The sequence below is a fragment of the Myxocyprinus asiaticus genome, chromosome 46, assembly GCF_019703515.2.
Source record: "Myxocyprinus asiaticus isolate MX2 ecotype Aquarium Trade chromosome 46, UBuf_Myxa_2, whole genome shotgun sequence".
Classification (NCBI taxonomy): Eukaryota; Metazoa; Chordata; class Actinopteri; order Cypriniformes; family Catostomidae; genus Myxocyprinus; species Myxocyprinus asiaticus.
In genome coordinates this window covers 25,613,893-25,641,724 of record NC_059389.1, presented here as the reverse complement: position 1 = coordinate 25,641,724, position 27,832 = coordinate 25,613,893, and the positions used below count along the sequence as shown (strand labels likewise).

The window sequence follows — 27,832 nt, the reverse complement described above, 5'->3', positions numbered from 1 at the left end:
GAGTTGGTGGATGATACGAAGCTATGGACCGAGTTTAATTGCATTGATATCCAACTTCAAGTTGTTATGACAGCCAACACTGCACAGTTTGGGCCTAAAATGGTTTTATTGGTAGTTTCTTATGGAGACCAGAACCAGAAAACAGTCCAGCGGCATTTAGAATCATCATGGCGCCGTCCAGTGGCTAGTCAGGACAAACATGAATAAAGTCTGAATTACCTTTTTACTTTGTTTAATCTATAGCAGGATCTGGCTTCCATAATATGCTGCTTTATACAGAGATTACATATTGTACAGAACATGTTACTACTCACACACATCTCCAGATTAGTCATGTGGATGTTTGCTCTGCAGCTGTAAAGGAAGTATGGCCGATTAAGTAAGCAGAAAGACAGGTCTGCATTAGTTTTGGGGGTTAAAACCATATTAGAAGAGACATCTGGACCTACATTGAAATACTAAATGGGTTATCATGCCTTTTAACCAAACTAAATACTTACTAAAATGGTCAAAGAATTGAAGCCCAGGGGAATTATTGGCAGATAAATTATAGGGTGTTTTGCAGCACAAAACGCTAGCTGTTATCGGAGTTGTCATCTGTACAAACTTCAGAGGCACGTGGTGGAATAACAGTCTAGTACCTGCGTCTGCACACATTGTACTTGCAAGACCAGACATGTTAAAAATGCGGGATGTTTCCCCACTATGCACCATCAACATATGGAGAGCATAGTTTAGGAGTCATACATCAACATCATCTCAAATAGATATAGATATGCAATATTTCACCATATTAGTGTTCACATATCATGTGTACATCATGTACAGTATATCATGGATACAATATGACAAAGACCCTGTCTAACTTGATAAATATGTCAACGAAACATGGAAAGTATGTCTTTAAATAAATCTGAAAGAAAAAAACAAGATGGCGCCCTCTAGTGATTCAGTAATGTAAATTATAAATTTAGCAAGACTAGCCATTTTCAAAGTGGTCAAAAGAGCAGGGCCATAGCAAGGAATTCTAGACCCCCTGACTGTATATTGATCTGGTCCCCTTTCATATAAAAAAAATACAGTTTAAAATTTGTTGTGGGCATCCCTGAACCTGTGGGCCCCTTGAACTGTTACCACCTTTGCCCCCATTAGTCACAGTCCAGCAAATGAGTGTTTTAGTGTGATAAAATGTGCATGCTTACAATATCTGTGCAAGTTATATCCAATATTACAACTTCGTTGTCATGATGGTTACCGTTTACTCTGGTAAATGCCATTAGGGCGATAGAAATCCCTGATTTTAACACAAAAATCATGTTAACATATTTAATGTTTACATCTTGTGGCTTTACTTTTGAAACAGTTTCAATGGACTGGTCCCTGGACGAGTCTAAATTATTTTGTGGTAATCAACATTATGACACATGCTGTCGAGTTGACTGAGGGCCTACAAGGAATAAAGCTTCTTTAAAAAGTCATTTGTCACACCGCAGGAGTAATGTGAAAAAAATGGTGACCAGTTATTTACTTTCCCTTATGCATTCGTATATATTTTAACTTAAAGGGGTCATGACATGAGTAATCAAATTTTCCTTGATCTTTTGACATATAAGAGGTCATTGTACTATAAAAACATACTGTAAGTTTCAGAACTCAAAACTTCTTTCTAACTGCAGAAAAAGAGCATTTGTTGAAACCAACCTGCCAAAACAACTCGTTCTCCACTTCTTTCACATTGTGATGTCACACTACATTTGCATCTGACCACCTCCACAATAGGGATGGGCAGATCGATACTAAAGCGATACTGATGTGGTGTCAAGAATATCGATCTTCACATAAAAATATCAATTCTGAAGTTGTTTTTTTTAACAAGTGATCTTATTTATATTACATGAGTATTAATGCATCTCATAAGCTTCCAAGTGGAAAAAAAGAATTATATGAGCGAATTGTTGCATGGCGCAGGAACTATTTTTTTCCCGCTCATCTTGACACGCAGAAATGCTGAAATACACCATCAGTCACAGACAGCGCTCAAACTTTCAGTCATAGCGCTCGTTCAAAGAGGGAGCAGTGCTTTCCTGAGGTAATGACAGAAAACCAGCATCTGGAGTTATTCACAATAAGTAATGACAAATCTAGACGTGATGTATTATAATGGGATTGTTTGACAATTTTTACAGGCTTATTTAAATTCAGAGTTGTTAAAACATTGATAATCTGTAATCCATGTTAATAAATGATACCCTCATGAAAACTACCCATGGATTTACTGTAGTAATATTGTATTAACCATGACTAGTAACCATTACTGTAGTAACCATGTTTTTGTTTTTTTTCTTTTCTTTTTGGCAGTACCCAAGGTTTTGATACAATTAACCATGGTTTTACTACAGCATTACTGTAGTATCCATATTGTAACTTGGTTTTAGTAATAGTAACCATATAATAATATCTATGGTTCATTTTGTGGTTTTATATGTGGCTTATACTTATTCTTATACTAATTTTTAAAGGGTAAACAAAGAAGTCTAATAATTTTCTGTTTAGGCACATATATATATATATATATATATATATATATATATATATATATATATATATACAGGTGGATCTCAATAAATTATAATGTCGTGGAAAAGTTCATTTATTTCAGTAATTCAACTCAAATTGTGAAACTCGTGTATTAAAGAAGTAGTTTAAGTCTTTGGTTCTTTTAATTGTGATGATTTTGGCTCACATTTAACAAAAACCCACCAATTCACTATCTCAAAAAATTAGAATATGGTGACATGCCAATCAGCTAATCAACTCAAAACACCTGCAAAGGTTTCCTGAGCCTTCAAAATGGTCTCTCAGTTTGGTTCACTAGGCTACACAATCATGGGGAAGACTGCTGATCTGACAGTTGTCCAGAAGACAATCATTGACACCCTTCACAAGGAGGGTAAGCCACAAACATTCATTGCCAAAGAAGCTGGCTGTTCACAGAGTGCTGTATCCAAGCATGTTAACAGAAAGTTGAGTGGAAGGAAAAAGTGTGGAAGAAAAAGATGCACAACCAACCGAGAGAACCGCAGCCTTATGATTGTCAAGCAAAATTGATTCAAGAATCTGGGTGAACTTCACAAGGAATGGACTGAGGCTGGGGTCAAGGCATCAAGAGCCACCACACACAGACATGTCAAGGAATTTGGCTACAGTTGTCGTATTCCTCTTGTTAAGCCACTCCTGAACCACAGACAGTGTCAGAGGCATCTTACCTGGGCTAAGGAGAAGAAGAACTGGACTGTTGCCCAGTGTTCCAAAGTCCTCTTTTCATATGAGAGCAAGTTTTGTATTTCATTTGGAAACCAAGGTCCTAGAGTCTGGAGGAAGGGTGGAGAAGCTCATAGCCCAAGTTGCTTGAAGTCTAGTGTTTCCACAGCCTGTGATGATTTGGGGTGCAATGTCATCTGCTGGTGTTGGTCCATTGTGTTTTTTGAAAACCAAAGTCACTGCACCAGTTTACCATCAAAATTAAAAGAACCAAAGACTTAAACTACTTCAGTCTGCGTGCATTGAATTTATTTAATACACGAGTTTCACAATTTGAGTTGAATTACTGAAATAAATGAACTTTTCCACGACATTCTAATTTATTGAGATGCACCTGTATATATATATAAATAAGTGGTATCACCCATCCCTACTCCACAACAACACATCAATGCCTACTTTACCTTTAATTACTTCCATGGCACGCCCAGTAGCAGTGAGCAGAACAGATCAGTCAAGAGCAGAAAGCCAGTCACCACAGTGGGCAGGCACTGTCAAGTCTTAAAGGAGAAGTAGCACCAAAACCAAACGTTTCTGACAGAGGGGCAGAATGAAGGTGGAAAATAATCATGTTTTACAAATATATGTTTTTTGTGCAAAATAAAACAACAAAAAAACTTTACTAATATTATAAGTGAACCTCAAGGCAAATATCAAAATAAAAAAGGCATGTAATGACCCCTTTAACATCTTGATAAATAATAAAATATGTTTATGGACATGTTATTTTGTCATCTTCTCTCTCTCTCAAGTTTTACTTCTAAAGAAATTAATTGTAATTTTGAAACCAATGACTAAAATCATGACAACTCACATGAGATAAAGACTTCAGTCATATCAGTAACCTCATAAAAGCTGTTTTATTCTATAAGGAGAGGGTCCCCTCATGGGGGCTGCCATGTTTGAATCACATGACCAGCCGAATACTACTCGCTTAATCTCAGTAACCATCCTGTTATTGAACGCTTTCACTCAGGGATTTAATTAATCCTGGCTGGCTGTGAATTTCTACAATGGCATCTATTAAAACTGAAAACTACCGAGTTTGAATGATGCTGCATCCACACCCCTACTGTGGGTGTCGAATGTAAGTCCAAGACAACGTGAACAAAAAACGTACCGAGTGCACCTTTAAAATGTCTTAAAAGGACAATGCTTATAGGGGTGAAAAACTGACATTAAAAATATAACAAATGTATTATGCAGCATGGGGGGAAAAAAAGAGGAATCCAGATAATTCCAACATTTCAACACATTCAATATGGACCTAAATATATTCCATAAGGACAGTGAGCTCAAGATAACATAATTACTTTTCGACAAAGACTCCTTAACTTTACACAAAATCCAAAAACTGCTAAAACACTCTCAAGTTGCAGCAGTGAAGATATAAGACCCAGTCTGACCCACAATCCATCATTCCAGGTGGGCATTTCCTCTAGCAGGCAGTAGGACTCGGTCTGGTAGCCTCTGCAGCGCAGCTCTGGCTGTTTGTGGACGTGTGGGTATAAGTTTTGTAGAAGTGTTACATATGATTGGGTTGTGTTGGTTGTGTGATTGTCGATGATTCCCAGTAGACTCTGACCTAAATGGGACAATATATATTTGTTAGTTGAAGTCAAACCTGTTAGTCATACGTGTTTGGAATAACATGAGGGTGAAAAAATTATGACAGAATATTCAATTTTGGGTTAATTAATGCTTTAATTACATGATGGGAACATACCATTGGGCTCTATAGGGGGTGACCACAGAACCAGTGGATGGTCTTTGTGTTTTGTGGAGGATGTGAGGAGACACAAGCTGAGATTTTACAATCATGGTACTCTTGGGTCCCAAGTTTGTCTTTATGGGTCCTAAATCAATCACATGGGTTTCGTCTGATGGCCTTGGCATATAGATTTCAGTGTTATTATGAGGTCTGAGTCTCCTGAGTCTCCTGAGTCTGCGTGGATCTGTGCTACCCTCCGGCAACAAGAGGGCTCTACTGCATTCAGAGGGGGTGAGGTAGACATAGTACTGTCTGATGAAGAGGACGTCCTGAATATCTCTGGAGACTCAGAGCCCTGGTGGAACAGATCTGGAAGAGGCACATGATCAGTATGGTTAATGGTAGGTCAACTTTTCAATAAAATTTCTATTTCTATTGGTAGTCTTGAGACACAATCTGATAAAGTTTGTTTCACACAACCCGGATTGTGTCTAGGAGAAAAATAACATGATGTACCTGGTAAGGGAGATTGAAAGGACGAATCGGGAGAGGTGGTATCTCTGACAGTCCTTTCTTGTTCCTCCTCCTCCTCTCTAGTGTTGTCATCACTGCCAAAACTATAATTGTAGCTGCCTTCGTCATCATCATCATCATCACTATAGAGGATTTTCATTACCTGAGGTTGTCGGTCCCTCTCAATAGCCAACAGACATCTGGCACAAAAGACAAACACAGTTTCCATCATAGTGTACGTTAGTATTTGGGGAAAAAGTGTGTGTGAGAGTTCGTGGAAGAAGGTTCAGTACTTGTCATGCTCTATTCTCCAGCTTCAGAGCTCAGCAAAAACCACACTGCGGTCATAACTGCTCAACTCTTCATGGTCATGCGTGTGTTCAGGAATATAACTGCCAAACCGTGTGCTGGGTCGGGTTTGAGAATGGGAGTTTTGGAGCTGGACAAAGTGAGAGACAGAAAGAATGATTGGTTGAAAAAGAGGTATAAACATGACAATGAAACTATGAGAAGAACCCTTTAATTTGATAAAAGTGCACTCAGTAATATTTTTTAATTTGTCATCTTGGACTTAACACTGACACCTAGCAGCATGGATGCAGCATAATTTTAAATCAATAGTTTTCAGTTTCAGATGACACTGTAGAAATGTAGTATTCACAGTCAGACATGATTACTTTAATCAATGAGTGAAAGTGTCCAATAACAGGACGGTTACTGAGATTAAGTGAGTAGTATTTGGCTGGTCGTGTGATTCTAACATGGCAGCCCCCATGTGTGGACCCTCTCCATGTAGAATAAAACAGCTTTTATAAGGTTACAATAAGACTGGATTCCTCATCTCATGTGAGTGCTCATGACTTTATACATATGTTTCAAAATTACTATTAATTTCTTATGGAGTAAAACTTTTTTAATCAGGAAAAAAATGACCTTAAAGGAATAGTTCACCCCAAAAAACCTTACAATGAAAGTGAATGAGGACTAAGACTGTCAAGCTCCAAAAGTACAAAAAAGCACCATGAAAGTACCATAAAAGTAGTAAATACAACTTGTGCACTATTTTCCAAGAGTTTTGAAGCCATACAATAGCTTTGTGCGAAGAAAAGACTGAAACTGATGTTGCTGTTTTCTGAAAATCTTCCCCCACTGTAGCTCACAAATCTCATTTGCGCTCATTTTTACGGTAAAGGATTTACAGCTCATTTAAGACCCATAAAGATGTCTTTATATTCCTTCAGATTCGAGTTATACATATGCAGGGAAATACCTGCAGACCTCCTCACACTGTTTTGTTTTTACCTTCATCTCCTGATGTTTAGCAGCAATTATATCTTCTAGCACTTCTTCGTGACAGCAACGGCTCAAATGTGAGTGTCCCACTAATCTGTGCAAATAACTCCAGACGTATGCGCAAATATGCACAGTTAGAAAAATTGGGCTGCGTGCGTTCAGTGCTCGAGCACTGCTGATGATGAGATTTGCGTTAGGCGTCCTGTATGTATACTTTGGGCTTTAGTAAGCCATTCGTGGGTTTACCTCCCCCAAAAGTATAATCACTGAGCCTCCCAGGCACTATCAAAACATTGATGTATATATTTTGAGCGACCCGCTCAACCTCACCCATCACTTTCTAACTCAATTATAGCGTGAGGTTGTGAACATTGTCGTCACATTTACAAGGTGAGGACTTTGAGGGAGAGTTACTTCTTGACAGGTAAACTACACTCAAGGTATTGCCACTAGAGGTCTGCACAGGCCTTAAAATGAAACCCCACTCCTACCCGAGACCGTGTGGCCCGAACGATACCATCTGATTTTATGCCTGAACCGAACCCGAAATTGCTCACTATCTTTATAATTTCTTCTCCTTGCAAGTGCTGTTGCAATAGGCTCTATTTTATGTAGGTTAAGCATATAGGCAACATTTATAACAGTACTGAAACAGTAAACATACACAGTTTTAACAGGTACAGCAGGCTCAGTACACAAGAGCAGAAAGGAAAAAAACATTGCCTTACCATTTATGCACTGAAACTTTGCTTGGTGCAGAACAATCTGGAATAACATGAAACAATGCAACAGTCCTCTCTATGCAGCCTCAACTTGTTTAGAACTTTGAATCTTTGTGACACCTGGGCTAAAAACAATCTAGACGCAAAGCAAAGAATCAAACAGAGCGCAGGTGTCTCGACATGCATTTTTGAAAATTTGAAGTTCTTTTTAACTTGACACAGTGTTTAAAATGTGCTGGTCCTGTGTGATTAGCAGAAGAAACAGCGAGACGCAGTGCAACACTCAAAGACATTCATCCAGCATGTTTACATAAGAAAATTATTGTAAAACAGAACAAATGCACGCAAAAACGGTGTGAATAGCCCCTAATTCAACCGTTCACACATCAGTGAGTGAGAGCGCATGCGCAAAACAAGTTCAGTAGGCCTGTTTATTTTTTCATTAATTACAAACCCGAACCCGACCCGAACCCAAAGTCATAATTAAAAAACTGACCCGAACCCAGCCCGAAACCCGTCGGATTCTTGGGTCCTGACGGGCCCAGTTCAGGTTGCAGACCTCTAATTGCCACACAAGTTAGGTCATTACAGTCAAGCTTCAGATAAATTTGAAGAACCATCCTTCCTCATGTGCTGAGTCTCCTACAAACCCAGTTTCTGTTCAATCCGGCGATGTTATATGACGACCCGATTCCTCTGCCACGCTTTCTGTCTTGTGTGTACAGTTTATATTATAGTGGTCTTGTTTATCACGACATTAAACATTTATCACCTTTTACTTAGAATACCCTATTTGTTCATAGGAAATCAGAGAGTGCGTAAGGGAGTAATGAGTCTAACGATGGTTTCACATATCCTCCATGAGTGGGGCGTGAGCGGAGCATAAGCAGCGCATTTTCGTTTCTGTGTCCATATTAACAGATTACACCCTTCACACTGCAAACGTGAGTCGCGAAATGAAGTGTTCCAGTTACTGAAGTGTGCAGATAGTTTCAGCGCCGAGCATATTTTTGCCACGTTTCTAACGCTAAACTCAGCGGCTCTGTGTGCAGTAGAAAACTAAAATAATCAGGAGATTTTAGAAAAGACTCAAAAATGTGACTGCCCGCCATTGCCGTAGGAACCTAGAAAAGAGACGCGGCCAATGTGAAAGCCCAAACGCAACCCATTGTTCACGCCTCGCTCACACCCCGCTCATGGAGTATATGTGAATTCGGCATAAGGGGTGTGGCAGAACGACAGGGGTGTTGTTTGAAAACATAATGTATTTTTGTAATTCCGCTTGGTGCCACTAGTAGCGCAGAAATGACATACTTCACCTTTAAACAATGCAAATTCTCGCATGAAATCGAGCCACTGTGAACGAGTTTCTCTCATAGCGTTCAAGATCCTGCCCATAAAATGTTAATATTCATTACAATTTTTCCTTTTGTGTTCTGCAGAAGAAAGAAAGTCATTCATGTTGTATGTACAATTATTTTTGGGTGAACTATTCCTTTAATATCTTTACTTAATATCTGATTCTTGGATTTACCTTTATTTTCTATCTTCGTGTCTGAGCAGCCTGTAGAGGATTCCCACAGAGAAAACTCCCGACACTTGCGGAAACATTAACTTTCACATATTACTGAAAACACAGGGAGGTCAGGCCAATACTCAGGTCAGAAGACAAGCTATTTAGCCACAATAGTGCAAGAAGTGATATCATTTAGGCTCTATCAGGTACAAGTATGTACAAATGTACGAGTCTTACCATTTGTTAGATCACTGGCTTCAGGTTGGCTAGTTTGGAGTCAGTTGAGCCTGGACTTGAGCCATTGCAGAAAGTGAGAGGTCTGGCACTACCAGGGCGACTTGAGAGACTGCTGGAGGATGAACCTGGACTCAGAAGCCAGGCAGAACTGGGTCTGACGCCACATACACTGATAGATCTCTCCTCTGATGGAGTAAAAGATTCTGAAACCAACTGCTCCTGATTACAATTACGGCTCAGAAACTTCCATGACCAAAACTGAGCACACATGTACAAAGATGGCAGCATGCAGATTGCGAAATGACTGCGCCAGCTGTGTAACTGCCATTGAAATGAATGGGGATGTGAATGGATAGCTTTGAAGGTATGATTCAATTCAGTGCCACTTTGACCTCATGAGAGACAGCATACTGTAAACTGATTATGGACTTTAGGTCCTGGCAGATATTGGTTGTGTTTACCTGTATCTGTGTGTTCCAGGTTCCAGTGAAGAGTCCAGTCCTCCAGTGGAGTTCTACAGCTTTGAGGTTTGTCCTCATCAGCAGGTTCATCATCCAGATGTCTTAGCTGAGGAATAAACTCACGGACTGCAGACCTGTAGCTGTAGTCTCTCTGTTCACCAAATACACCAAATCAAATTTGAGATCAGACATTAAATAATTCTCAAATCAAAACGCATGTATGAAATACCAACAAAAAGACAAATATATCTAGAGAGATAACTAGATTGTTTTTCATACAATAGTGGAAATGTACTAGTTATATGCCAAGATGCCTCAGGAAATACTCACTTGACATACTTACAAGCCCTCAGCAAATACTGTATATCTATATCAGTCACTTGTAGCTGTAAAAGGCCATGCAAACACCCATTTCGCCAGTGAGGAGGTAAAGAGAGTGAGTAAAAGACACAGAGAAAGCAAATGCAAATGAGGGCATCCTTAATTTACCACTTCATGCATATTCAAAGTTGCAGGCTTGCCCCAGTTTTGTATTTCCTGGTGCTGAAAACAAACTGATTTACAGGGCAGCAGAAACGAGTGTGAGAAAAAGAACTGAGTGTGAGGAACACTACCCTCAATGCAGTAAAGCTGTTTTCATATTCTTTTCATATTCATACAGTATTTACTTCAAATATGACAAACATCGCATTTTATGTTTAATATACAGTTTAGTCATGACAACTCTGAGTAAGTTTTAAAAATATTATAGTCAGATATACTGCTGCTGCACAATTAGACAAACACATAATCCCCCATGAGCACATCTAGACAATTTAAATGTTAGACAAAGAGAGAGTATGCAAGTTGATTTCATGTCAAAGGAACTATCAGCTTGCACCATGTCGGGTTTCATGACTGGACTTAAAATCATTTATATGTCTTAGTACATTTCCTGCAGCACCTTGACAAAAGTTTCCCATGAAATACACTAGTACCAACATTATCATTGATTTTTCCCTCATGTCTCTAATATCATGCATATTAATGTGTAATATTGTAATGGATGGAGCAGGGCAGCATTAGATCAAGCAGTTGAAATATAAGTAATAGCGATTTTATGGCTTATGAAGCCGTCATCATTATCTGCCAGGACCATTAGCCTGCTCTGCAGAGAGTGAGTTCAGCTCAAAACATTCAACCACAGAGAAACACAGCCTTATCTAGCAGAAACATACACCTCTCTTGCCCCTAATCTGCTGTTGTCTTTCCACAAATTGCCAGTAATCAATGTGATACAAACATTCAGAAGCAGTTGGTGGTATTGGACATGATGTCACTTTTTAAAAAAAAGAACAACCAACCACAATTGACAGCAAAGAGTGCAACATTCCATATAAACTAGGTATTTTCTGAAGAAAATATGAGTGGTGTTTGCTCATGCAACATTCCACCATGATGCTAGAGTGTTGTGGGTGTTTGTCAGGGAGTTGCTAGGGTGTTCTGGGTGGTTGCTGGGGCTTTGCTAGGTGTTTGTTATGGTGTTCTGGGTGGTTGTTGGTGCGATGCAAAGTGGTTGCTGGGGCATTGCTCAGTGGTTGCTAGGGTGTTTTAGGTGGTTGCTGGGGCGTTGCCAAGTGGCTGCTTGGGTGGTCTGGGTGGTTGCTGGGGCATTTCTACGTTTTTGCTGGGGCGTTGCTACAGTATGTGGATGCTTGGGCATTGCTAGTTTGTTTCTAGGCTGTTTTGTGTGGTTGCTGGGGTGTTTCTATAGGTGATTGCTTGAGCGTTTCTAGTTGGTTGCTAGGGTATTTCTGGGTGGTTGCCAGGTGATTGTTGGGGCATTGCTCGGTTGTTGCTAGGCTGTTCTAGTTGGTTGCTGGGGCATTGCTCGGTTGTTGATAGGGTGTTCTGGTTGGTTGCTGGGGCATTGCTAGGTGGATGCTGGGGTACTGCTCGTGGTTGCTGGGGTGTTCTGGGTGGTTACTGAGGCTTTGCAAGGTGGTTGCTGGGGTATTGCTTGGTGGTTGCTAGGGCGTTCTGGGTGGTTGCTGAAGCATTGCTAGGGGGATTCTGGGGTAATGTTAGATGGTTGATAGGGTGTTCCGGTTGGTTGCTGTGGCTTTGATAGGTGGTTGCTGTGGCTTTGCTAGGTGGTTGCTGGGATGTAGCTAGGGTGTTCTGGGTGGTTTCTGGGATGTTGCTAGGTGATTGCTGGAGTGTTGCTAGGTGTTTGTTGGGGGTATTGCCAGGTGGCTGTTGGGGCATTGTTCGGTTATTGCTTGGGTGTTGTGAGGGGTTGCTGAGGTGTTGCTAGGTGGTTGCTGGGGAATTTCTAGGAGGTAATTGCTGGAGTATTGCTAGGGTGTTCTGGGTGGTTGCTTGGGCATTGGTAGATGGTTGCTGAGGTGTTCTGAGTTGTTGCTAGGGTGTTGCTAAAGGTGGTTGATAAGTTTCTTTAGCAACGATGGCACAAAAAATTCCCTGCTTGCATGTGAAGGTGCCATCCCTCACGTGCAAATGACCAATCACAGTTAGTTGACACTCCAAGCAGGCGATCTCGGCTGAGTAAACCGGAAGCTGTCAGGAGATTGCTGCTCTCTGGATCTAAACAAGGGTGACAGAGCAACTTCAAAGTAAAAGCGCTTCATGTACGCTTAAAGTTAATGTCATATTCACTGTGCACTGTGTGTACAATTAGTTTGACTTAGTCTTTTTGTGAGAAAATGAGATTTCTAATGCGCACATACCACCTGTGGCTGCAGGACTACTGTGTGCACTGTTTTTAATTTTATTAACTTCTTCCTAATGTGTTACAATTTCTTTATGTGTAAAGTCTGCATACAAATAACTAAATTGGGAAGACTAAACAGACATATGATATTTCCCTGCAATATAGCAAGTCAACATAAAACAGCATTACAACACATTTTACTACTATAATGTGATGCATTTCCAAGTAAAACTGAATTGCTTTTGTGAACTATTCTTTTAGCCTTTGTAGTTGTTTACTTCTAAACGTTGTTTCGATAAGGACACAAAAGAAGAAATTCCCTCCTGGTTGGTCAGAACGCAGTGAGCCAGCCATAAGACCTGCAGGTGTGAAAGGCTGGTTCCGAGGTCCCTAAGGAAACACTGAACAATAAGTGATCATTCCCCTCATCTTCTACAGCAACATTCCCTGATTCATTTCCCCTGTCCGTGCCGGATCCTACTTTCTCCAGCACCTCAGCATCCCAAAGCAGGAAATGCATTCACATCTTTCAAGTCCCATGCGAGCTTTGAGCTCACTAAGTAACCCTGTTTGTAATCTCTCCTCCTATTTGAGAGTTTTGAGCCATCTGTATTAATTATACTGTGAATCCAACATATGCAGTCAATCGCCCATTTCCTCCCTTGGCCTTTGAGTTTGAAAAGGCCATTGACAAAAATTACAGTTCTTTATAAGACGCTAGTATACTTTAGACTTTAGATTCTATGAGACCAGGGTGGGAAATGAGCTTCCAGGACATTCTACAAAACATCTCCTTTTGTGCTCCACAGAAGAAAGAAAGTCATGCAGGTTTGCAACAACAAAAGGGTAAGTAAATGATGACAGAACAATCCCTTTATGGATGTAACAAAGTATCTTTTATAGGGAAACAAAGGGTCTCACCTCAGAGATAAGATCAAACTGTTGTTCATTTTCAGCTGTGCAAGCTTAGGCAAGTAGACACCTGTGAGACAAGAGGACAAAAAACACAACAGAAATGTTCCTCAGACGTCACAGATGTCCCAATTCTTGCTCTATCAGTGCTATACATCCAAACACACCAAGTCACTTGAAATCAAATTCTCTAAACACATGTCAGGTTACTCCTGAAAATATACAGTACTGCTTTGTCTTAGTACTTATTACACAACCTTGGATTTCAAGGTGTCCTTTGCACAGGAAGGATGCAGGGTGCATTTGAATGAGCTCAAAGGGGCAGTTTGAAGAAAATATACAATAAAAAATAAGAAAGGGGTCTTTTGTTACTTATCATGGGACTCACTCAAGAGTGATTTTATGTATCTTTTAAGATAACTGACACAATTATTAAAGGGGTCATGACATGCCTTTTTTAATTATTTTAATATTTTCTTTGAGGTTCACTTATAATATTATTACATTTTTTTGCACAACAAAACAGTCATATATTTGTAAAACATGGTTATTTTCCACCCTCATTCTGATCCTCTGTCAGAAACGTTTGGTTTTGGTGTTGCCTCTCCTTTAAGACTTGACAGCGCACACCCACTGTTATGATACTCTGCACTTGACCGATCTGCTCACCACTGCTGGGCATGCTGTGGAAGCTATTAAATTGTGGAGAGCAACCTGACTGGCTGCATCTCCGCCTGGTACGGCAATAGCACTGCCCACAACCGCAAAGCACTGCAAAGGGTGGTGCGAACTGCCAAACACATCATCGGAGGTGAGCTTCCCTCCCTCCAGGAAATATATACAAGGCGGTGTGTGAAAAAAGCTCGAAGGATCATCAGAGACTCCAGCCACCCGAGCCATGGGCTGTTCTCACTGCTACCATCAGGTAGGCGGTATCGCAGCATCAGGACCCGCACCAGCTGACTCCATGATAGCTTCTTCCCCCAAGCAATCAGACTTTTGAACTCTTGATCTCCCACGATCAAAATACATCAGCCCTGCACTTTATTACTCTTTTATCTCACACCGGACTGTCATAAATTATATTACTATTATTATATTATGTCTCTCTTAACAACTGACTATCAACCGACAGCCTGAATGTCAATACAGTACAATACTGTACATTCTATATATATATATATATATATATATATATATATATATATATATATATATATACTTTTTTTTTATATATATTTTAATTTTTAATTTTTATTGAATAATGTGTATCTATATAGTAAAAAACAAAAACAAAAAACAAAAAAACAGAAACAAAAACAGCATATTGTATACTGTACAGTGTATGTTATTATTTATATATTGTTGAGTGTAATTATGTGTATAACAGATGTTTAAATTGTGTTGTGTTAATTTGATGTTTTAAGTTGAGTGTAATTATGTGTATAACAGATGTTTAAATTGTGTTGTGTTAATTTGATGTTTTAAGTTGAGTGTAATTATGTGTATAACAGATGTTTAAATTGTGTTGTGTTAATTTGATGTTATTGTAAATTGGTATATGTCTCATCACTGTCACGACTGCTATGTTGATCGGAACTGCACCCAAGAATTTCACACACCATTGCACTTGTGTATATGGCTCTGTGACAATAAAGTGATTTGATTTGATTTGATTTGATTTAAATGTAAGGTGGCGTTGATGTGGAGGTGGTCAGATGCAATATCTACCACAGTGTGACATCACAATGTGGAGGAAGTGGAGAACGAGTAGTTTTGGCAGCTTGGTTTCAACAAATATTATTTTTGCAATGAGGAGGAAGTTTTGAGTTCTGAAACGTACAATAAGTTTTTATAGTACAATGACCTCTTATATGTCAATAGATCAAGGAAAGTTTTATTCCTCATGTCATGACCCCTTTAAAGCACTAATTGTAAATGAAATTATTACAGATCATAGTTTGGATGTGCTCTGTTTTACTGAAACTTCACTTAAACCAGATGATTATATTAGTTTAAATGAATCTACTCCCTCAGGTTTTTGTTTTAATAAAATGAGCCTTGTCTGAAGGGTTGAGGAGGGGGTGTTGCTACAATTTACAGTGACGTTTTTGGTGTTACTCAGTGGACAGGATATAAGTTTAAGCCTTTTGAACTAATAATGCTTAACGTAACACCGTCAGATATAAATAAAAAATATGTTGTCTTTTGCCCTTGCTACAGTATATAGATCACCTGGGCCTTACTCTGGTTTCCTTGGTGAATTTGCTAATTTTCTATCAGATCTAGTAGTTACTGTAGATAGACCTTTAATTGTTGGTGACTTCAACATTTACATAGATAATGAAAATGACACATTGGGATTAGCATTTATCAATATTCTCAACTCACTTGGAGTCAGACAAAATGTGACAGGACCATAATCATATGCTAGACTTTATTCTGTCATATGCAGTTGATATTAATACTATAGAAATTCTACCACAGAGCGATAACATTTCGGATCATTACCTTGTCTCTTGTATGCTGCGATCAGCCAATGTTACTCAATCTACACAACGCTATCGTTCAGGTAGAAATATTATTTTGACCACTAAAGACAGCTTCACTAATAATCTTCCAGATATATCTCATACACTCAGTAAGCCCCAAAGTCTAGAAGAACTTGATGAAATAACAAAAAATATAAATACAGTCTTCTCTAGCACTCGATTAAAGAAAATTAAATAAAAAAGCCCTGCACCATGGTACAAGGATCACACTCATGCTCTCAAGAGAGCAGCTCGGAAAATGGAAGAATACAAAATTAGAGGTATTTCGCGGTGCATGGAAGGATAGTGTTTGTAGCTACATACAGGCACTAAAAACTGCCAGGTCAGCATATTTTAGCAAACTCATAGAAAATAACCACAACAATCCTAGGTGTTTATTCAGTACTGTGGCTAAATTTGTTAGAAATAAAGCCTCAACTGAACCAGATATTCCATCGCAGCAAAATAGTAATGACTTCATAAATTTCTTTACAGATAAAATTGAAATAATCAGAAATAAGATTGGAATTATGCAATCATCTGTCACAGTACCTCAGAAAACAGTGTCTCATAATTTTCCACATGCGAAACTTCAATCCTTCGCTGTCATAGGTCATGAAGAGCTAACAAAACTTATCAAAAAATCAAAAGCCACAACATGTATGTTAGATCCAATACCAACTAAGATCTTAAAAGAGGTATTCCCTGTAATCTCAGAACCTCTTCTTAATATTATTAACTCCTCGCTATCCTTAGGACATGTCCCAAGAAACTTTAAAATGGCAGTTATCAAACCGCTTATTAAGAAGCTACAACTTGGGTTCACATGACGCCGTGCGAGAAGCAGACGTGTAAGACACGAGCTCTGCGAACTTTGCTAGTTTTTTAATTATTTTCATGTTATAATCCGGTGAGATTCTATACACCCAGTTACATACTTGCTCCTTGAGGTAAACATGGCAAAGAAGTCAAAATCCTCAGACTCTGGAGACATTAAAAGACACGTACGTGTTCAAGCTGAGGCCTCTGACGGGACTGCGAGCCAATTTGGATGGCGCGTTGGGAGATGAAATTCAGCGTCAACTGTCCAACATCTCGGTGATGCTGATGAAGGTTGTTACTGACTTGGAGGATCTTGCTGTAATACTTCGATCGATTACGGCGATGGAAACAAAATTCTTTAGAGTTGTTTACAAGAGTGACAGAAGTTGAAAAACGAATCGATTATCTTGAGTCATCGGAAAGGGAATTATCTGCTAATCCGCCCGCGTCCAAAACAGATTTGGAATTAATTTCGGAAAAACTGGAATATTCCGAAAATATGAGCCGAAGAAATAACATACGAATTGTTGGAATTCCTGAGCATGAAGAGGGCAGAGATATGGTGAAATTCCTGGACGAGCTTTTCCCGAATCTGCTCGACATAACAGGCCATAAACTGGAAATCGAGCGAGCTCACAGAGTCCCGGCTCACAGATCTGCTGAGGGAGATAGGCCTCGATCCATTCTGGCCAAATTTCTGAAATCATCCGTTAAAGATCTTGTGTTGTGCCAGGCGAGGAGTAAAGGGAAGCTTTCTTGGAAGAACCATAATATTTTCTTGTTCCCAGACTTTGTGAATTCGACAAGAGAGAAACGCGATCGGTTCAAGGAATGTAAGAAACTCTTACATCGGCGAAAGATTACTTTTGCTCTGATGTTTCCGGCCAAACTGAGAATAGAAACGAAGAATGGTTGCAAAGTATTTACTTGTCTAAAACAGGCATTCTCCTTTATAAATACATTGGAGTAAGCCATTTGATGTTTCTTATATTAGTGGACTGACTCGCGGTTAAGAGACTCTATTATCTAAGGAAGCTGGGTGCCATTTTTGTTTCTTTTTGCGCTGGCTCCGCCTAGCGGCTGGAGTTTGTTTTATGGCATGACTCCAAGAAACTTTTGCATTGCCGGAAGATTTTTTTTACACTGAAGTTCCCAGCCAAATCGAGAATGGACACTTTGGATGACCGCAAATTATCTACATGCTCACATAAAGGACGTCTTTTATAAAGTTGACGGGCTGAGTAAGTTATGGTGTTTTTTTTTTTGTTTTTTTTTTGGCGGCCTCCGAGTTAGTTTGGATCTTGATCATCCGAGGAAACAGGATGCCGGTTTTGTTTTTCGTGCTGGTTCTGCCTAGTGGCTGGAGCTTGTTTTGTGGAATTACACTACTTCGGGACAGTTGTGATTAAATATGTTTGTTCTTTGTGCTTTGTGCTCCTAGTAGAATGATTACCTCATCTGCTGCACTCATAACAGCCGGCTCACTGAACAATTGTTTGTCTGTCCGAGGAAACTGAACGGCTTGGAGCTGGAGTTTATTTTGTGGAGGAACACACCTTCGAGACAGTTCTGTGAATGAATCTACATGTTTTTTCTGTTATTCTGCCTGTTGGCTGGGGTCTGTTTTACAAAGTATTTTCTGTTATGAAATTGTGCCTCACAAAATTTGTGCAGAAGCACCGGACTTGAATAATCCGATGGCAAAGTTGTCGCGGGGGTTCTCGTATGCGTACATGGACTCTTTGAGTTTAGAGGGATTGTAGCTGGTTGGCTCTGTCGTGCGTGGGGTTAATGCGCACGTTTTTCTTTTTTATGTTTGGTTTGTTCGGGGGGAAGTTCGGGATTTGATTGTTTCACTAATGGTGAATGTGATCTGTGTAAACTTGTTTTTGACACACTCATTTTTTTTATTTTTTATTATATCAATATGTCAAATTTTAATATGAATAAGTTGTCTCTCTCCACATGGAATGTGAATGGGTTGGGGCACCCTATTAAAAGAAGGAAAGTTATTACTTTTCTTAAACGTAAGAAATATGATATAGTCTTTCTTCAAGAAACACATCTCTTACCTACAGGCAAGGCTCCAGGCCAGGTGGTTTTGCCGCTGAATTTTTTAGATCTTATGCTACAGAACTGGCTCCACTTTTGTTAGAAGACTATTCTGAATCATTAAAGAATAGGAAGCTTCCGCCAACCATGACACAAGCCCGGATAAGTCTGATTCTTAAAAAAGACAAAGATCCAAATGAGTGTAAAAGTTACCATCCAATTTCCCTGATCCAGCTAGATGTAAATATTTTGGCTAACCGATTAAGTTAAGTTATGACATCTCTTATACATACAGTGCATCCGGAAAGTATTCACAGCGCTTCACTTTTTCCACATTTTGTTATGTTACAGCCTTATTCCAAAATGGATTAAATTCAGTATTTTCCTCAAAAATCAACAAACAATACCCCATAATGACAACATGAAAGAAGTTTGTTTGAAATCTTTGCAAATTTATTAAAAAAAAAAAAAAAAAAAAAAAAAAAAAAAATCACATGTACATAAGTATTCACAGCCTTTGCTCAATACTTTGTTGAAGCACCTTTGGCACCAATTACAGCCTCAAGTCTTTTTGAGTATGATGCTACAAGCTTGGCACACCTATTTTTGGGCAGTTTCTCCCATTCTTCTTTGCAGGACCTCTCAAGCTCCATCAGGTTGGATGGGGAGCGTCGGTGCACAGCCATTTTCAGATCTCTCCAGATCTGTTCAATCTAGGAGTAGCCACTCCTTTGTTCTCTTGGCTGTGTGCTTAGGGTCAATGTCCTGTTGGAAGATGAACTTTCTCCCCAGTCTGAGGTCCAGAGCACTCTGGAGCAGGTTTTCATCAAGGATGTCTCTGTACATTGCTGCATTCATCTTTCCCTCGATCCTGACTAGTCTCCCAGTTCCTGCCACTGAAAAACATCCCCACAGCATGATGCTGCCACCACCATGCTTCACTGTAGGGATGGTATTGGCCAGGTGATGAGCGGTGCCTGGTTTCCTCCAGGCATGACGCTTGCCATTCAGGCCAAAGAGTTCAATCTTTGTTTCTCATTGTCTGAGAGTCCTTCAGGTGACTTTTGGCAAACTCCAGACGGGCTGTCATACGCCTTTTACTGAGGAGTGGCTTCCGTCTGGCCACTCTACCATACAGGCCTGATTGGTGGAGTGCTGCAGAGATGGTTGTTCTTCTGGAAGGTTCTCCTCTCTCCACAGAGAAACGCTGGAGCTCTGTCAGAGTGACCATCGGGTTCTTGGTCACCTCCCTGACTAAGGCCCTTCTCCCTCGATCGCTCAGTTTGGCCGGGCGGCCAGCTCTAGGAAGAGTCCTGGTGGTTCCAAACTTCTTCCATTTACAGATGATGGAGACCACTGTGCTCACTGGGACCTTCAATGCTGCAGAAATTTTTCTGTACCCTCCCCCAGATCTGTGCCTCGATACAATCCTGTCTTGGAGGTCTACAGACAATTCCTTGGACTTCATGGCTTGGTTTGTGCTCTGACATGCACTGTTAACTGTGAGACCTTATATAGACAGGTGTGTGCCTTTCCAAATCATGTCCAATCAACTGAATTTACCACAGATGAACTCCAATCAAGTTGTAGAAACATCTCAAGGATGATCAGTGGAAACAGGATGCACCTGAGCTCAATTTTGAGTGTCATGGCAAAGGCTGTGAATACTTATGTACATGTGATTTTTTTCGTTTTTTCATTTTAATAAATTTGCAAAGATTTCAAACAAACTTCTTTCACGTTGTCATTGTGGGGTATTGTTTGTAGAATTTTGAGGAAAATAATTAATTTAATCCATTTTGGAATAAGGCTGTAACATAACAAAATGTGGAAAAAGTGAAGCGCTGTGAATACTTTCCGGATGCACTGTATAGATCAGGTGGGGTTTATTCGGGGTCATAGCTCTTCTGATAATATTAGGCGTTTCATCAATATCATGTGGTCAATGGCGAATGATCAGACTTCGGTCGCTGCCATCTCACTTGATGCCAAAAAGGCATGGTAGAAGGCATGGTTCTATGGTAGAATGGGATTATCTTTTTAAGATTTTGGAAATGTATGGGTTCGGGAGTACGTTTATTGTAAACCAAAATTTAACTACTTGCTACAGTCTCTCCCGGTAGATGTCCCCCTCTCTTATTTCAAGCAATTTGAGAGCATAGCGAAGTTTTCATTTGGAGTGGTAAGCGCCCCACACTACATTTCAATAAGTTACATAGGCCGATTGACAAAGGTGGGCTAGGCCTACCCAAGATTTTGTTTTATTATTATGCATTTGGTCTCAGACATTTGGCTCATTGGTCGCTTCCACCTGAAAGAACCCCTCCCTGGTTCTGCATTGAACAAGAACTTCTTGCCCCTATTTTGCCATTGCAAAGCCTTTCCACAAACTAAATAGAGAACTTAAATCACACCCCGTTATTTCACATTTGCACTCAGTATGGACAAAAGTGTCCAGAGTGTTTAATTCAGATATTTATCTAAATGTTGCCTCGAGCCTATGGCTAAACCCCAAACTATGCATTAATAAGTCCCCTTTTTGTTGGTCAGAGTGGATTGCGAGGGGGGGTTAATACACTCGGTGATCTTTATGAGAGCGGTGTGATGAGATCCTTTGAAAATTTGGTTCAATATTTTGGGATCCCATGATCTCAGTTTTTTTAGGTATCTTCAGTTACGCCATTTGTTCTGTACTATTTTTGGGAATAGCATACACCCCCCTAAAGCAGCAGATACTCTAGGAGAGGTGATTTCTGCTTTTGGAAAGGGCCATGAGGCATCAGTGTATTACTATTTATTAATTCAGAGTCTGGGGGACGGAGTCTCAACCACTCTCAAGAGATTATGGGAGAAAGATTTAAATCTGGAATTGGAGGAGGGAGAATGGGCTAGGATTTAAAAAAAAACATAAAAACTGCATCGACAGATGCAAGGGTGTGCCTTATACAATTCAAGATTTTACATCGGTTCTATTGGACCCCCTCTAAATTGTATAGGCTTGGTCTTAAAGACACACCCACCTGGCGATGCCAATCAGAGGATGGAGACATGGCCCATGTTTTTTGGTGGTGCGCTGAGATTCAGGAATTTTGGTTGAAAGTACAGAGTGTTGTGTGTGACGTGTTGGGCATTCGGATTTCGTTTTGCCCCAGACTCTGTGTTTTGGGTGATGGGGCGGTCATCGACATAGGTGACAAATTCATAAACAATTGGGTCCTCAACAGTGCGATGATAGGCAGGCAGATTGTTTTAAGGGGTTGGAAGTCGGTGGGAGCACCCTCAATTTGGGAGTGGTGCGAGGAGATGGGAAGGATGGCAGCCTTCGAAGAGGTAACGTGTAGAAGGTTGGGGATATGGGATTCTTTTATTGGGAAATGGGGTAGATATTTGATGTTTTTGGGTGGCTCTCGGAGTGGGTCTGTGGAGAGAGAGGTATAGTTTAGAGTTGTATGTTTATTATATGTGTATATGTATATATATATATATATATGTGTGTGTGTGTGTGTGTGTGTGTGTGTATGTATGTGTATATATAAATAATATATATATATTTTTTTTTATTATTTTATTCTCTGTATATGTGTGTACTCATGTAAGACCACTGGGATGTTCGTTTGGGGTCGGGTGATGGTTCTTGATTGGGGAGGGGAAGTAGTGGGAGTTAATGTTGTGTCATTGTATATTTGTTTTGTTTTTCTTTGTTTTGAAAAATTAATAAAAATGTTAATCACAAAAAAAAAAGAAGAAGCCACAACTTGATCCTGGAGAATTGGATAATTATAGACCGATTTCAAATCTCCCGTTTCTGTCGAAAATACTAGAAAAGGTAGTGTCCTCCCAATTATGTTCATTTCTATGGAGAAATAATATATATGAACAATTTCAGTCAGGATTTAGGCCACACCACAGTACAGAGACTTCACTTATCAGAGTTACTAATGACTTGCACTTATCATCTGATCGCGGCTGCATTTCTCTTCTAGTGCTTTTAGATCTTAGTGCTGCCTTCGACACGATAGATCACAATATTGTCTTGACTATGCTAGAGAATTATGTTAGCATTTGTGGATTTGCATTAGAATGGTTTAGGTCCTATTTAGCAGACCACTACCACTTTGTCTGTGTAAACAAGGAATTGTCAAATCAAACAAAAGTTAAGTATGGAGTGCCACGGGGATCAGTTTTAGGGCCTCTGCTTTTCTCCTTATATATGCTTCCCCTGGGAGATATTATCAGGAATCATGGAATAAGTTTCCACTGTTATGCCGAAGATACCCAACTTTATATTTCTTCGAAACCCAACGAAATTTCACAATTCTCCAAATTAGCAGAGTGTATCAATGAAATCAAAGATTGGATGGCCAGAAATTTCCTTCTACTCAACTCTGACAAAACAGAGGTACTAGTTATTGGACCAAAAACCTCTAAAATAAGCCACTAAAATATAATTTGACTCTCGATGGATGTACTGTTACACCGTCTTCAACAGTGAAGAATTAGGTGTTATATTTGATACCAATATGTCATTTGAAAATCTAATTTCCAATGTTTGTAGAGCAGCATTCTTCCATCTAAGAAATATTGCTAAGTTACGGCACATGCACTCTATTGCTAATGCCGAAAAACTAATTCATGCGTTCATGATCTCAAGACTAGATTATTGTAATGCATTACTGGGAGGATGTCCAGCAAGTTCAATAAATAAACTTCAATTGGTTCAAAATGCAGCAGCCAGAGTGCTGATTGGAACCAAGAAATATGATCATATTAGCCCCACTTTATCGTCATTACATTGGCTACCTGTTAAATTTCGTATTAATTTTAAAATTCTGTTAACTACATACAAAGCTTTGAATGGTCTAGCTCCACAGTACTTAAGTGACCTTGAACCACGCTATATTCCATCACGTTCATTATGATCGCAAAACTCTGGCCTGTTAACAGTTCCTAGAATATCAAAATCCACAAAAGGAGGTAGATCCTTTTCCTATTTGGCTCCTAAACTATGGAATAGTCTCCCTAACACTGTTTGGGACGCAGACACACTCACTCAGTTTAAGTCTAGACTAAAGCCTCATCTATTTAGCCAGGCATACACCTAATTTATTCTTCACCACACAATTAGGCTGCTTTAGTTAGGTCTGCCGGAATCTGAAACATTGATCATGATCGATAACTCTAAAAAAATTTAATGGCATCTAATTTAGAGGACTGGGTAGCTTAGCAAGTAATGACACTGACTGCCACCCCTGGAGTTGTGGGTTCAAATCCAGGGTGTGCTGAGTGACTCCAGCCAGGTCTCCCAAGCAACCAGTTTAATAATTTTAAACCATGACTTGCACTGCACATAAATAAGTAATACTGGCATTATATTCATGCTGTTAGCCAGAGGGGAACTGGCCCCCACCGTGAGCCTGGTTTCTCCCAAGGTTATTTTTCTCCATTAACTAACCAACATCTTATAGAGTTTTGTGTTCCTTGCCACAGTCGCCTTCAGCTTGCTCACTGGGTTTCTAAATACAATTACTATTTAATTACTTATTTTTATACACACTTCATAATTGCATTTAATCAAACTACATAATGAAGACTCTAAGACTTTATAGATATTACGGTTTCATTTTCTGTTAATGCATGATTTTCTGTAAAGCTGCTTTGAAACGATGTGTGTTGTGAAAGGCGCTATACAAATAAAAATGACTTGACTTGACTTAAAGGAAGGTTCTGAGTGCAATACAAGTAAAGCTTTATTTTAAAAAATAAAATAAAATTGTGTTTACGGTATGGCACGTTGGAAGTGAATGGGGCCAGTTGATAAAGTTTCAAAAGTATAGCCACAAGATGTACACGTTAAACGTGTTAACATGATTTTAGTGTGCATAATTCAGCGATTTACCAACGTTACGGCATTTACCAGATTACAGGGTTCACTGCCGTTACATTGTCATGACAAAAAAGTTGTACAATTGGATATAACTTTACACAGAAAAGGTAAGGAAGCAATTTTAGGAAGCTAAAGTCATGTTAACAGATATAATGTTTACAGTGCTGGGTAAATTACTTCTGAATTGTAATCTGGTACTGATTACAAATTACATCACTAAACTGTAGTCAGTAACAATGTATTGGATTACATTTTTAAAGTAATATAATCTGATTGCTTTTGGATTACTTTTGAATTACTTGTGACCTAATTCTTGTTTTTTTGATTTCACATGCATTTGAGTAGGATAAGCTTCATTTTCAAATATTTTGAGTGGATAAGCAACATTTTCAATTAATGTTGCTTAACTGCATTAAAGGTAACTTACTTAATGGATCAAAATATGAGAATTGATTTGATTTTGTATGTGTGTTTTACTCGATATTTCTCTTTCTGAGTGAAATAAAAAAGGCACTTAAAATGTTCTTACTCCGTCAATTTTGGCATAGCAGTAATATTTGTGAATTAACATCACCAAAAAAAAAAAAAGTTGTCACAAAAGCAAAAGCGCATTCATGTACATTTTTGAAGCAGAGTATTAAAGCAGTTTGCGAAACTAAAACTAAGTTTACCGCACTAATGCAATTGGTTCGGCATTTATGTGTGGTTTACCACCCATATTCAGTGTAATTATGGCTGGTGTATATTATCAGGTCTGTATGTGTAATTTACTGTCTTTGTTTTTTGTAATCTGATTAAATAATCCAGATTAAAAATAATGTGTTAATACCCAGCACTGAATGTTTACTACTTGTGGCTTCAGTTTTGAAACAATGTATATTTTAATGTTTATGCTGGCTCCATTTATTTCCATTGTAAGTGCAATTTTTTTTTTTTTTAATAGGCTAAACGAGAACTGCTTTCGATTGAGCTAAACTTGTATTGAACCCAGAACATTCCTTTAATGTATTGTAACATGTCCGGGACATAATTTGTCCCCAAAATCAAAATTAAATTAAAAAAAATTAAGAAATTAAATTTTGCTTAAAGAAAATTAACTCTATGTTTAGGACCATTACATTTTTTTTTTTTTTACATTATTATCCCCCAATTCTCTGAACGGTAATGTGTTTTACATCATTTACATGAATTTATTTGAATATTTTATTTAAACATTCATTTCAGAAATAATAATAATAATAATATATTATTTAATATATTATTTAAATGGTAAAGTACTTCTACATCATGGCAGTTCTTGTTGCACTGCCTTTACATTATGCTGATTACAAAAATAATAATAATTGTGTCTGGGCATGACAGCATGTGTTTCAATCTCACCAAAGTTTCCTAGAGTGTCCTGTCCAGTGTCAACGCACATTTCCAGTGAGGTCACTTCCTGTAGATTGTCAGATTCAGACAGGATCTTCTGAAAAACAATCAAACCTAAGATGGAAACTTTGCACTCTTGTTGCTCTTTATTTTAAAGATTATATTGGTTAATTTATACATCACCCAGTTCAATGGACTAATGTTTAAACTCAACATTAAAAGCCTACCAACTTCTCTGGAGAAAGACAAAGTTCAACAGTCACTGGTTCAGATTCCTCAGTTGTTTGGTTTAATACACCAGATCCACTCAATTTGGTCACAATCGAGCGAGCTGAGACGGGTCTCTTGTTTATGGAGGCTTCACTCATCATTTTACCTGACCTGAAGTAGTTTATAAATCAAGATTTTAGATTAAAATGAATATCTGTAGAAGGGAAATTGTACGTTTTTAAATACTGTGACACTGGTCACCATTTGTTTAACCCTTCCTTGGTCCTGCACAACTTTAAAAAGGGGTCAAAATGATTTTAATACTTTGTTTCCAACAGTTAAACTCCCATATGCAAGCATATATACAAATAAGTAAAGCTTTAATATATATACTTCTCTCTTTGTTTAGCGGTCACACCGCAGGACTGAATAAATGAATCTAACAATTACACTACTAGTTTATATGTAGGCTAAGCACAATATGAACAGATATTTTAGAATTATAGACAAACTTTTAGTGTTCTTTTCTGTCCAGCCAAATTATGTAAATATATGTAAAAATAAATAAATAAAATAAAATAAAATAAAATTAATATAAAAGAATCTCCCTTTTCCTTGTAATATTATATGTCATGTCAACTGCCCAAATAAATAGCATGTTCGTCCTATGTTCCATAGCAATGCTGACAACAGCTCTAAGGAAACAGCAAATTAATTTATTTTTTAAACAAATTGGTCAAATTATATATTTGCTTAGTACCTCCAGGCAGATTATTTATCTTATCAATAATATTAAAAGTCTTACATTTTGAGTCTTAAACAACGTGTTATTTTCGTTGTGTTGGCATTTCTGTTCTGCTACACTGGACGTTTGCATAGCAACGAGACGTACTTCCTGGATACCGGGAAGGGCACGGCCATATGGGATTTGTAGTCCACTAAAATATGTATTTATTTATTTATTTATTTTTAATAATAACTATTTGAAATATAGGTAGACCCTGAATTAATTTTAGTAATTAGTCTTATTTTTTGTGCATTTTGGTTCCTAAAATTCTTATAAAGGAATTTGGAAATATTTGGTCAGCCCCAATAGTTCGATATGATGTAGTTTTTCAAATGAAAACTATCAGCAAAAACATATTGTTAGCACTTATACGACTCTTCGTGCGTGTGTTAGTTAATAATGTTAAAAATATATTTCTGTTTGATCAGTTCCATGAAAGCTTTGCTTGGGCGCGAAAAAACGAACTCTACTATGGCGAAGACTTGGTTCATGAATATTAATTACGTGTGATTACGCTAACACAGTAGTCATAACCGATTGGCTAAAAGGCAGCCTGAAACATAAGTGGGCGCTTGGTTCATGAATATTAATTAAATCACATCGCTGACCCTCCAAGATTCAAGATTGTTGGATTGTAAGGTTTGGAAATGTGGTAAAAATGTGTGTATTTGATGTGACATTTTAAATAAATATATATTGTATAGTTATTTATGATATCTGGCAAATACCACATACATAAGTAATTGTAAAACAAAATTCTCACATTTTGTCAAATC

The 27,832-nt window shown here is 38.6% G+C and overlaps 1 pseudogene; it reads right to left on the bottom strand.

Annotated features, from left to right (window-relative positions):
* Positions 1-96: 96 nt before the first annotated feature.
* LOC127435720 (uncharacterized) lies at positions 97-26,430 on the bottom strand (annotated as a pseudogene).
* Between the last annotated feature and the right edge of the window lie 1,402 nt (positions 26,431-27,832).